At 41.2% G+C, this 10000-nt stretch overlaps 1 protein-coding gene across 4 annotated transcripts in view; it reads right to left on the reverse strand.

Annotated features, from left to right (window-relative positions):
• Positions 1 to 10000, reverse strand: part of LOC138019475 (adenosine receptor A3-like) — a 40215-nt gene that overhangs the window by 2422 nt on the left and 27793 nt on the right. Inside the window, exon 4 of one of the 4 annotated variants that reach the window (XR_011126170.1) lies at positions 9968 to 10000. This exon is cut by the window's right edge and continues 20 nt beyond it. The exons of the other annotated variants lie outside the window; for them this stretch is intronic. The gene's annotated coding sequence lies outside the window, so the exon portion shown is untranslated. Of the gene's footprint in view, positions 1 to 9967 lie in introns of those variants that run through there. 4 annotated transcript variants of the gene reach the window in all.

The raw sequence follows: 10000 nt of genomic DNA on the forward strand, positions 1-10000 counted from the left end.
CCTTTTATAAAAAAAAAGGCGTCATAGTACGTAAAAATGTCTTCATAAGCTTTGCGAAGCTAAAGCCTTTATTGGATATTGACAAAAATGGTTCGCTATAAAAAAGTAAAAAGTAATCAATAGTTATTTATTTATGGAAACTGAATTCCCTACCGGACTACAATAATAAAGGTCCAAGCTGAGTTCCGTTCGGTCGTCGTGAATATAATGAAATCGCAAACACGGTTAAGCCGTTGGTTGTTAACGTTAAAGCCAACATAAGATCAGACGCCGTCATAATATGATTTTTTTTTCATAAGCTAATTTAGTACTTCGGATTAAAAAGAGTTTATTATTTAATAAACAGGGGACAATGAAAGACATTCTACGTTATTCAAAAAACTACATAAATTACTGACCCTTTTGTTTTGTATCTTAAGTATTTTCCGAGGTCAATTAATAATAAAAGCAAGTAAGGATCAGTGGTTTTGGACTCTTATACAAGATATCCTTGTGGTCCGAGCGTGAAACAGCAGGGGCACCCAACGTCAATTTTCGGAAAATATCTGTTCGGAAGACGATTTGAGATCTAAAATTTTCGGAACATTTGTTGTAAAATTCCTAGCTTGCCTGCCTGTTCTAGGATTTTCGAACGTCTAAAACATGGTATAATTGTCCATTTTTAACGGACTCTTACCCTAAAAAGGTCGCCTAGAGTTTTCGGGAGCCTCTTTTGTGGCTGACATTTTCGAAAAGGTAAGTTTTGATCCCTATAATTTTCGGATCACTAGACTTTCAGCTAGGAAATCCGAACAGATAAAAATTTTTTAGGAGATAAATATATGCCTGTATCTAACGTTTAAATACGAAAAAACGTTTAACAATGCTATGTTTCAGTGGTTTTGAACTATATTCTCGTTGGGTGCCCCTGAAACAGGAACGATGACGTCAATCTAGTCAAGTATCGCGATCTTCTTATAGTTTTGCCTATGCGCGAGCCGTCAATATTTCGTAGAGTTTGCCTTTTGGTCGAGGGTCGAGGGTAACTAGTCGAGGGTCGAGGGTAAATGGTCGAGGGTAACTAGTCGAGGGTCGAGGGTCGAGGGTAAATTGTCCAGGGTCGAAAAATTCAGTATTCAAAATTATTTTCAAATTATTTTAGAGGATATTCTTAGCTTTATGTCGCCACAAGATTCGAATGTAGCCGGCTAGCTATATTGTCTGGGCGTGTTGCTTTGATTGCCAGAACCAAATGCAGTTTCCTGCTGTCCAAACCCCTGTCTCGTCGTTCCAGCTTTATTTGCTCATCTCCCGGGACTCATCTTTCTGTTCTGTTATCGTGGCTATGGAATCATTTCGCAGTCGATTAAAACAGAAAGGCTTTATTGTCTCCTTCAATCCAAAAGGAGATGGAAGCTGCCTTTTTTCGGCAGCTGCACACCAGCTGAAACAAGACGGTGCGTGCTTAAAGGAGGCGACCTTCGAGTATCTATTAAGTCATCGCTTTGATGTAAGTATTTTCATTGATAGTTATTACGAGCAAAGAAATAGATAGGAAAGAAGTCTTTCCGTACTCGTCTTACTTTTATATCCCAGACTGTTGGCCATTCAATTACGCCTCGCTTTCTACAGACAAAGTGAATTAAGGACTAAAAGAGTCGCAATTGAGAAACCCAAGAAAAAAGGAACAACAAATGGCGGACATGACGTGAAATGTTTTGCGCTGCTTCCAGACTGGAAACCATTTACTATAATGTACTTTATCAGCTCATCATTCGAATATCAAGAAATAACTATTAGTTCGACAAGCTATTCCCCTCGCTTAATCACAAATAATTAATTAATTAACGACTGTCTTAGCTTCGTCTGCGAGGAGGACTTCACAGACAAGAAAAAGCCCGTTCAATGGGAAGTGGCTATCACAAAATTACCAGGCGAATTCGCAACCAACATGGTTATCCAAGCATTCTCGGATGTGATGCACCTGGAAATCGTTGTACTCACTGTACACGGGGTAAGACGATTCTTAATTAAAAACAATAATACGGTCAAGATATGACAACTCGTCTCCACACGCATTTTCTGAATGAAAAAACTGTATAGTTCAAAAGGTTTTTCACTTATATAGAATAATATATTATAGAATATAATCTTAGTCACATTAATTCGCGGAATTTGCGAAATTAAAGCCCCGGCCAAACGGACTCGCAAGTAGACGCAAGTTGGACGCAAGTTTCAAAAAAGCCACTTCAGTGCACACTTGCACTCGCGCTAAAGAGACCAACTTGCGTTCACTTGCGTTGGGTGGCCAAACGGTGAAAAACTTGCGTCCACTTGTGTGTGGGTTTTGAGCTCCATCAAAGTTCAAGAAAGTAATCGTAAGTCATTGCAAGTCTTCCCAAGTACACGCAAGCAGGCGCTTAACGCGTCGCGAAAATTTAATGTAACAAGAATCCCTTTACAAATGGCCCTTTTTGACGTCCTCATTGACGTCACTGCTTATCTACCCCACCATCCAATAAAAATTAAATGAAAAATATGCGGCTTGGGTTGCCGGTGACTCCATCGTTTGGGCTTCCTGTGCCTCTGTGATGTCATCACGGCATCACACTTCACTCCACCATCCAATATATATTGAATAAAATTATGTGAAAAATACATTATGCCTTGACTTGCTGCCTCGTCTTCCTGTGACTCCACCGCCTGAATGTCTTGTTCCCCTGTGACGTCATCACGACTTCACACTCGTCCACTCAAACATGCCTTGGCCTGCCGCTTGGGCTTCCTGTGACTCCAGAAACACGCCTGGGCTTGCCGGCCAAGAACTGACGACGACGACCACCACCATTCACCAAGAATACAGGGTAATTTATGGATTGGCGCCTGACGGGGCACTTAATAAGGCATTAAAAAGTATTTTATTATTTACAGGGAGAGGAGGATTGTATAAGAACCATGAGGCCAAGCTCAGGGATATGTTTTGGCACAATATTTTTGGGGCATACTGGAGACCATTATGTGGCTATTGTCCCTACAAATACGGTAAATAGATGTTTCTAATGTTTTTAATGTTCCTGAAGAATACCTTGGGCTAATACAATTCCATATCCATAACCAGGGAAGACCTGTCGGAGGGGAGGGGGGGGGGAGGGTGAAAATAATATGTGATGCTAAAAAGTTGACGAAACCATGATACACCTTTTTTACAGGGTACCGGTAGCTATGCTGATACCACAAAATTGCCGGCCAGTACCTCAGATGATAATGTAGTAGTTGTCGAGAGGAAGACTGCGGTTTTGAAAAAAGAGCGGTTATCACCAAAGAAATCTCAAGAGAATGATGCCTTTAATTAACGCTCCTGGAAAACGGTCTGTCCATTATATTAAACTGTAAAGTTCGTTATATCGCAGTCATTTAACGAGGCGGGTTGCTCCCCCCGTGCACTGAGGATTCCCCACAGGATTTCGACAGTGAAGCCGGGGAACCTTATGAGGGTCGGGTTATAATGTAACGCACCATAGCGGAGCTTGTAGGCAGTGCCTAAAGTTTTTATTTTAGAGTTTTACAAATAAAATTGAACAGTTGGTAAATGTGCCTTTTATACTTCTGTAAAATCCTGTTGATCCTTTTTGTTCATTTTTTTTCAAACACAAAGGAAGAGAAGACGGCAAATTCCTGAAATGGAATGGTGGGGCGAGAAAGAATTCAACCCTTGAGCTCCTGTTTGGAGGGGCGAGCTACAGGTGAGGAAGGTTATTTCAATGATGTTAAGAGTAATGATCTTGACATCCATGTTGATTCTTCCCAGTAAATATTTGGACCCTGGCTAGAGTATGAAATGGGAAAAAGAAGGCTTTTATTTCCATTGATGTCAGGAAATTGAGAACATTGCTTTTTTTTATCCCCAGTTTCATCTTTTTCGTAAAGATGATCGGGAAGAAATCATAACCATTTCAGAGGAATCAGCCGACAAAGATAGCACGCCAAAGGAATCGAACGACTTGAATACGGCTAAAAGGATTAAAAGACGGCGTAATTCATCGGGACGTTTCTCCTGGCATGACATTAAATAATAAAGTAGCGATAAACAAAAAAATACCGAGAACGATAATAATGCAACTGCCTTGTTTTCCCTATTATAGAAAGAAGACAAGGAGAAAGATGTCGATGTGATAGATCTGACCATGTCGTTTCAAGAGCTTAGCTCTCGACTGCTGAGAACACACCAACAAAGACAGGGCAGAATCGTCGTCCTTTAAATGCGAAAGCCAAGGATCTATTCAATGACAAATCGAGGTAAAAGGAAGTACAATTATTAATGCTAAGAGGGTGAAGGAAAAAAAATAGTCTAAATCGCCATGAGTTAAGATGACTTGCAATCTAAGGCAAAATTGGGCATTCAGAACTAACTTTGGTTGCGAGAAAAGGCGGTAGAAGTAAAGGAGCAACTAACTCTGTTTACGACTTAAGGCATTTAAGAATGTTATCGTTATCGTTATTGTTTCAGTACCACGGTATGCCCTGATGTTCCCGTCAAAAACGAACCAGGGAGTGACTCAGACGAAGAATTGGTACGACCCGCCTTCAGGTAAAACTGTTGCGAATTAAAATTTCAGCCGGCGCAAGAATGCTGTTGTGAAAGTATCTCATAGGAGGAGGAGGGGAAGAGGGCGAGTACCGGGCCCGGCGGGCCTCTACCTTTTTGTAATGTGTTGGCTAAACGAGGCAACAATGTTGCGGCAACAGTTCGCGCGCGCCTATGTTTCCACGATGTGTGGAATATGGGAAAGTAACATGAAAAAAGGGTCAGATTCCCCTTTAGCCCCCTCCCGCTGCGCTTAACCCTGAAAATGCACGGAAAACCACGTTTTGGGCCTCAACTAGCGGTTTTCGGTCGGTGTGGTTAAAAATCCTATTTGGCACAAAAAAAGATAAATTTTCCTTTAAACAAGAGTGAAATAGCGCTATGTTTTTCATATGGCGCATGCTAACCTATTTCGATCTTTTTTCCTCGCTTTTCTCTTTTCTTTTTCTTTCTTTTTCTTTTATGGATTTGTTGACCATCTCACAAATTGCAAATCAACCATCATCTGTATGGAATCGTTCTGCGATTAACTTTCAAGAAAAGGGAAAATTTAATAAGTAAATGGTACTACGGGAATAGCTTTATTTGTCATCGATTTTCTCACGGAAACATTGGTGTTTCTCTAGTGTGTAGCTAGGGTAGGATTTGTTCAAATTTCCAAAAGTAGATAATTAAAGAAAGGTCTATCCTTGCTAAATTCGGTGGTTATCGATTTTATCGATTAGAATAAAATCACGTGACTTGAGAAATGTATTAGTTTGCATACCCTCTTGGGACTTCATATGAACCGATCGGTTCAGTATGTATCAACAAGCTACTCCATACGATACCCCACCCCCCACCCTCCCCTCACCCCCACCCCCTGTATGCCTGAGGGTTAAACAAGGAGTTGAATTAAATAGTTTGTGTTGAATGGAACCTCTTTGAATCAATATCTTTACTCAGGGGGCTCATAAATCGGAATAGACTCGTTAAATTAACAATTTCCTCAGCTGCCTTTGACTGGATATGAAAGTCAGGGTTGTTGATTGCAGCTTTTTGGAATCATGGCCTAGCCCGTGCAATCCAGTTCATTCAGATGGATTGTTTTAGTTTACTGGGTCATGGATGGTCATTTTACAAAGTCTATAACTTTTTTCCATAGTTCCTCAGGAGTCTCAGATGACGATCGCAAAGACGAAAGTTCACTTCAGGCTTTTCAGGTATAAAAATATAAATCTGTTATATGTAGGTATCGGATGAAATTATCTACAAGCACTGACTAGTTTTCTTTTTTTTCTGCATTTCCTAGCCACCAAGAATCGGAATCGGAATCTGACGATTCCATCATTCAGGAGAACCCGAAACAACGCAAGATATCTAAATCCTCTTGGGACAATGCACAAAAAGAAACAGTGAAATCCCTGCCCATTGGAATCAATGGTCTTAAAATATACGAAATTAAGGATTTCCGACAAAAGTTCGATGGCCTTGAAGATGGCAGAAAATGGAAGAAAAATTGTCCCACGGAGTGGAAAAACCATGGCCGTGTGCGCTTTGCTGATTGCAAGGGGTCGTACAAGTACATCAAAGAAAAGTGTCCATTCAAGATGGAATTTGGTGTAACAAGTACAACGCAGTTCGAAAAGGAAGAAGGTGAAATGATTTGCAAAGGCTGTGGTAAAGTGGGAGAATATGTTGCATGCAGTGCGCGAAGGTATCTTAGTTATTGTAATAAATCAGTGACTGTTTACCACATTGGTAATCACACATGCCCCGTCAAAGACAGTCTCCGAAAAAAGGACATCACGAGCATCGAACAAATTATACGGAATCAACCAAACATCAAGCCCTCCGAGGTACAGTCGTCGTTCGTTATGTCCGCATTTCAACAGCAAATGGATTGGAACGCTGTCGAAAGAGAGGCCAGTGCTGTATTGGATATAAAAAAAGTGTATCCAACATGAAACAGAAACTGAAGAAGGATATAGAGCCTTTTGGCCACAACTTTGAGGCGACTGTCTCTTTTAATGAGTATGCAGATAAAAAAGACCCCTTATATGTGTACAAAATCAATGACAAGAGGGGAAACCCGGACACGCCATCTTTTGTCTTCAAGACAAGCACGACGAAAATGAAAATGGCATTAAACATGGACAAAAATGGGGACCATTTTCTGAGGAAAGAATTTTCTTATTTTGACGGAAAAAGAAAACGGTGCAATGGGTTTATCAAGATAACAGCCAGTGTGTATCATCCCTTGCTTCGGTAGCAGATACCGCTGGCTACAATGGAGGCCGAAACCGAGGACACGGTAAACGTCGAACTTTTCTGGCGTTATACAAAAATTTGGTTTTATCAACGGAGTTGATAATGTAAATTGGCCACCGTACAGAGATTCTAAAAGCTGACGTTTCGAGCGTTAGCCCTTCGTCAGAGCGAATCGTTAATTTAATGAAGCCTTCAGGAAAGTGGCCGGTTCGGATAGTGCTAAATTTAACCCTATAGGTTGGTGTAGCGACATGGCAGGCGCAAATTTAGCGGGAATTTCAAAGGTTTTTGGGTATGACGCCGAAATTAAATTGTGTGAGTTTCACTTCAAAGATCACAGAAACAAAAAAGCTCAAAAACTTGAAAGTGAGAGCAGTGACGAGTTCAAACAACTGTGTGACAGGCTGTTACTATGCACAACTGTTGCTGGATACCAGGCCGCCAAATCTGATATGGACTTAATATTTATTGGGGCCGATGATAGCAGGGCTTTCCTGACAAGCTGGGTATCGTGGTGGCATGAGCGCCGTGGGTTCATTTTCCGTGCGTTCACCAACCTCAGTGCACCGCAAATGAACCAGGCTGAAGTGATTCACGCCGGTTGGGCTCACCGAGACCGCCAACATTTGTCTCTACTAGACGCATGTCAAGCAGACACGCGAGACGCTTTGCTGCTTGACGTGGAGACCAAAGCATACTTGACCGCCGCTACACCCGGAGGAAAAGGTCCTTCGTTTGCTCACCGAGCACGCAAGCAACATAACGCGGAAGTGTGGAGGGCGCAGTCAACAGGGAAGGAGATGTTTTCCTCTCCGGAGGGGCTGCTCATTGATGCAGGCTCCTCACACAAACCACCTTCGCGGAAAAAGAAGGCAACTAAATCAAGGGGTCCAGCTTTACCATCGCCACAGGTAACCAATCAAGGCGTAAATCCTCCGCCTACTTCGCAGCCGAGCTACCCTGCTACCCACAGCGCTGCCAATATGATGCAGCCGCGGATGCAGACTTTACCTCAACCGCCTCTGTTTCCTCAATCGCCTGTGTTTCCTCAACCGTCTGTGTTTCCTCAACCGTCTGTGTTTCCTCAATCGCCCGCGTATCCTCGACTACCTTTTTCTCAGCCGCCTCCCCCTCGACCGTCTTTCCCTCAATCGCCAATGCCCTGTGCTGGCTTACAGCCCTCGTGGAATTCTAGCATGTCGCGAAGTATCTACGAGCTGGTCATCACGCCTCCAACAGTGAGAAAATGCTATGGGCGAGGGGACGACCAGGGTGATAAATACAAAACTCCACCCTGTAATATTATAATAAAACATGTAGACAAAAGGGTCACCGGAAAAGATTCTACAACAGGTCAGCTAATACACAGTCAGGACTATTCAAACACATATTATCATCCTATAGCTACTCATATAACTAGAAAAATCCACTTTTTTCCGGCCAAGTTTACCTCAGGTATGAGCTTTACACATCATTGGATAATGCCCAGCGCAATTACATCAACACGATTCATAGCCTAAATATTATTTTAAAGTAACCTTTTCATTGAATGGGCGCAATTGCCGCTTGCCTGCAGTATTGCAGAATTTCGTAAGGAGGAGGTAAAACAACGAACTTCTTGTAAAAAATAGGTGTCAAAATAGGTAATGGTTCTCGGGCAGTACATATTGCTCCAGTGATTTGGTTAGACGTTGTTCACAAACTGATGTTTATTAAAATCCCTTAAAACTCTATAAACACCGTGAGAACTAAAATAAAAGATACAAATAAATTACAAAATAAGATTGCGAAAATAACAGGATATAAAAATGTCTTACACGCTTCGAAAGTTACAAAAGTAAAAGGAAAAAACTTAAGATCAATCTACAAATAACGGTAAAACGATGTCGTATACAACTTGACTTTAACTGAAGCCTTAAATCTTAATTTTACAATTATAAGCGATGAAATTGAACTTAAGCGAGTAAAGCTACAAACCGCGTACATAAACAAACTAAAATAGCGTCAAAGATAATTACCTTGGTGCTGCCTCGATCACCAGAACAATGATAAACTTGGAGAAACTTGTTAACTTGTGGTGAATTAACATATCTTGCGTCAACTGATCTTGTAAACAATAAAATTAACCTTTTATAACGGTAGTTGGGTGTCGCGGCGCTTACGCGTGAGTTTTTGCGACACCATAGAACTTACTCGAAAGATGTACAGTAGAGACTACGGTAGCGTACACGAGAAACTAATACGCATGAGAAAGCCTTACATAACTGAAAACACGTTAAAGGAACTTTCAACAACTAGGAATAGTACTCTTAAGGATGCAAAGTCTAGAAACTGAGCGTTAAACAGCTTAAATAAGAAACCTGTTGAAAACTTGCGCAATGTTGCGCGTGCAAAATTTGTTGCTGAAGCGCGCGCCGCTTTAAGTGTCGTACATCACGCGCGCGCAATTTAACTGCTGTCGCTACAGTACACCACCGCAGCTCAAGCTTTATTTCTCTCGAACAACATATTAGGAGTACCCAATTAAATTTTTAAATGAATTGACCTTGTTTAGTAAAGCTTATTGTTATGCTTATTCAGTTGCGAGATATTTTTTGCGGAACAATCGAAAATGTGGTGGGTCTCGGATATTTACCCCCTAACCTGGGTATCTTTGAAGAGTTCCAATGTTTTGATCTTTTCCCTTACTCTTCTTTACTTCGCTTTTTAATTGCCAGAGACAGGTAGAGAGACTTTGAACCAATGGCGTGAATTACGTGTTAGTGCTTGCTATATTTGTTTGCCAGCCTGTGAATGCGGCATTTGATATTTGTCTTTATTATATTGTTATCGTTGAGTTTTCCATGTTTTTGGTTTTACAGGCGCGAATGCGTATAATCGTGCTGACCCATAGGATTATACTAGCTTATACTACACGGCTCCTGCTGCCGTAACCTGTTATACGACTTGAAGGTCTATAAAAAGACCATATATCTATAGTAGATATTTCGGTTGGTGGCTGATCTGCGCCGTAATTTATGACAAATAATAAATATCAAATGACTCATTGAGAACTACACAGAAAACTCGTGTCAATTATTTTATCATGCAACGCATAGAAGCAAGAAAACTGGAACAGCGAAAGCCACTGACACTTTATTAGTTTCTCAAAAAAAAAAACACCGATGATACGCACCCCAGTAACAA

Source organism: Montipora capricornis, chromosome 10 (assembly GCF_036669925.1).
Source record: "Montipora capricornis isolate CH-2021 chromosome 10, ASM3666992v2, whole genome shotgun sequence".
Lineage (NCBI taxonomy): Eukaryota > Metazoa > Cnidaria > Anthozoa > Scleractinia > Acroporidae > Montipora > Montipora capricornis.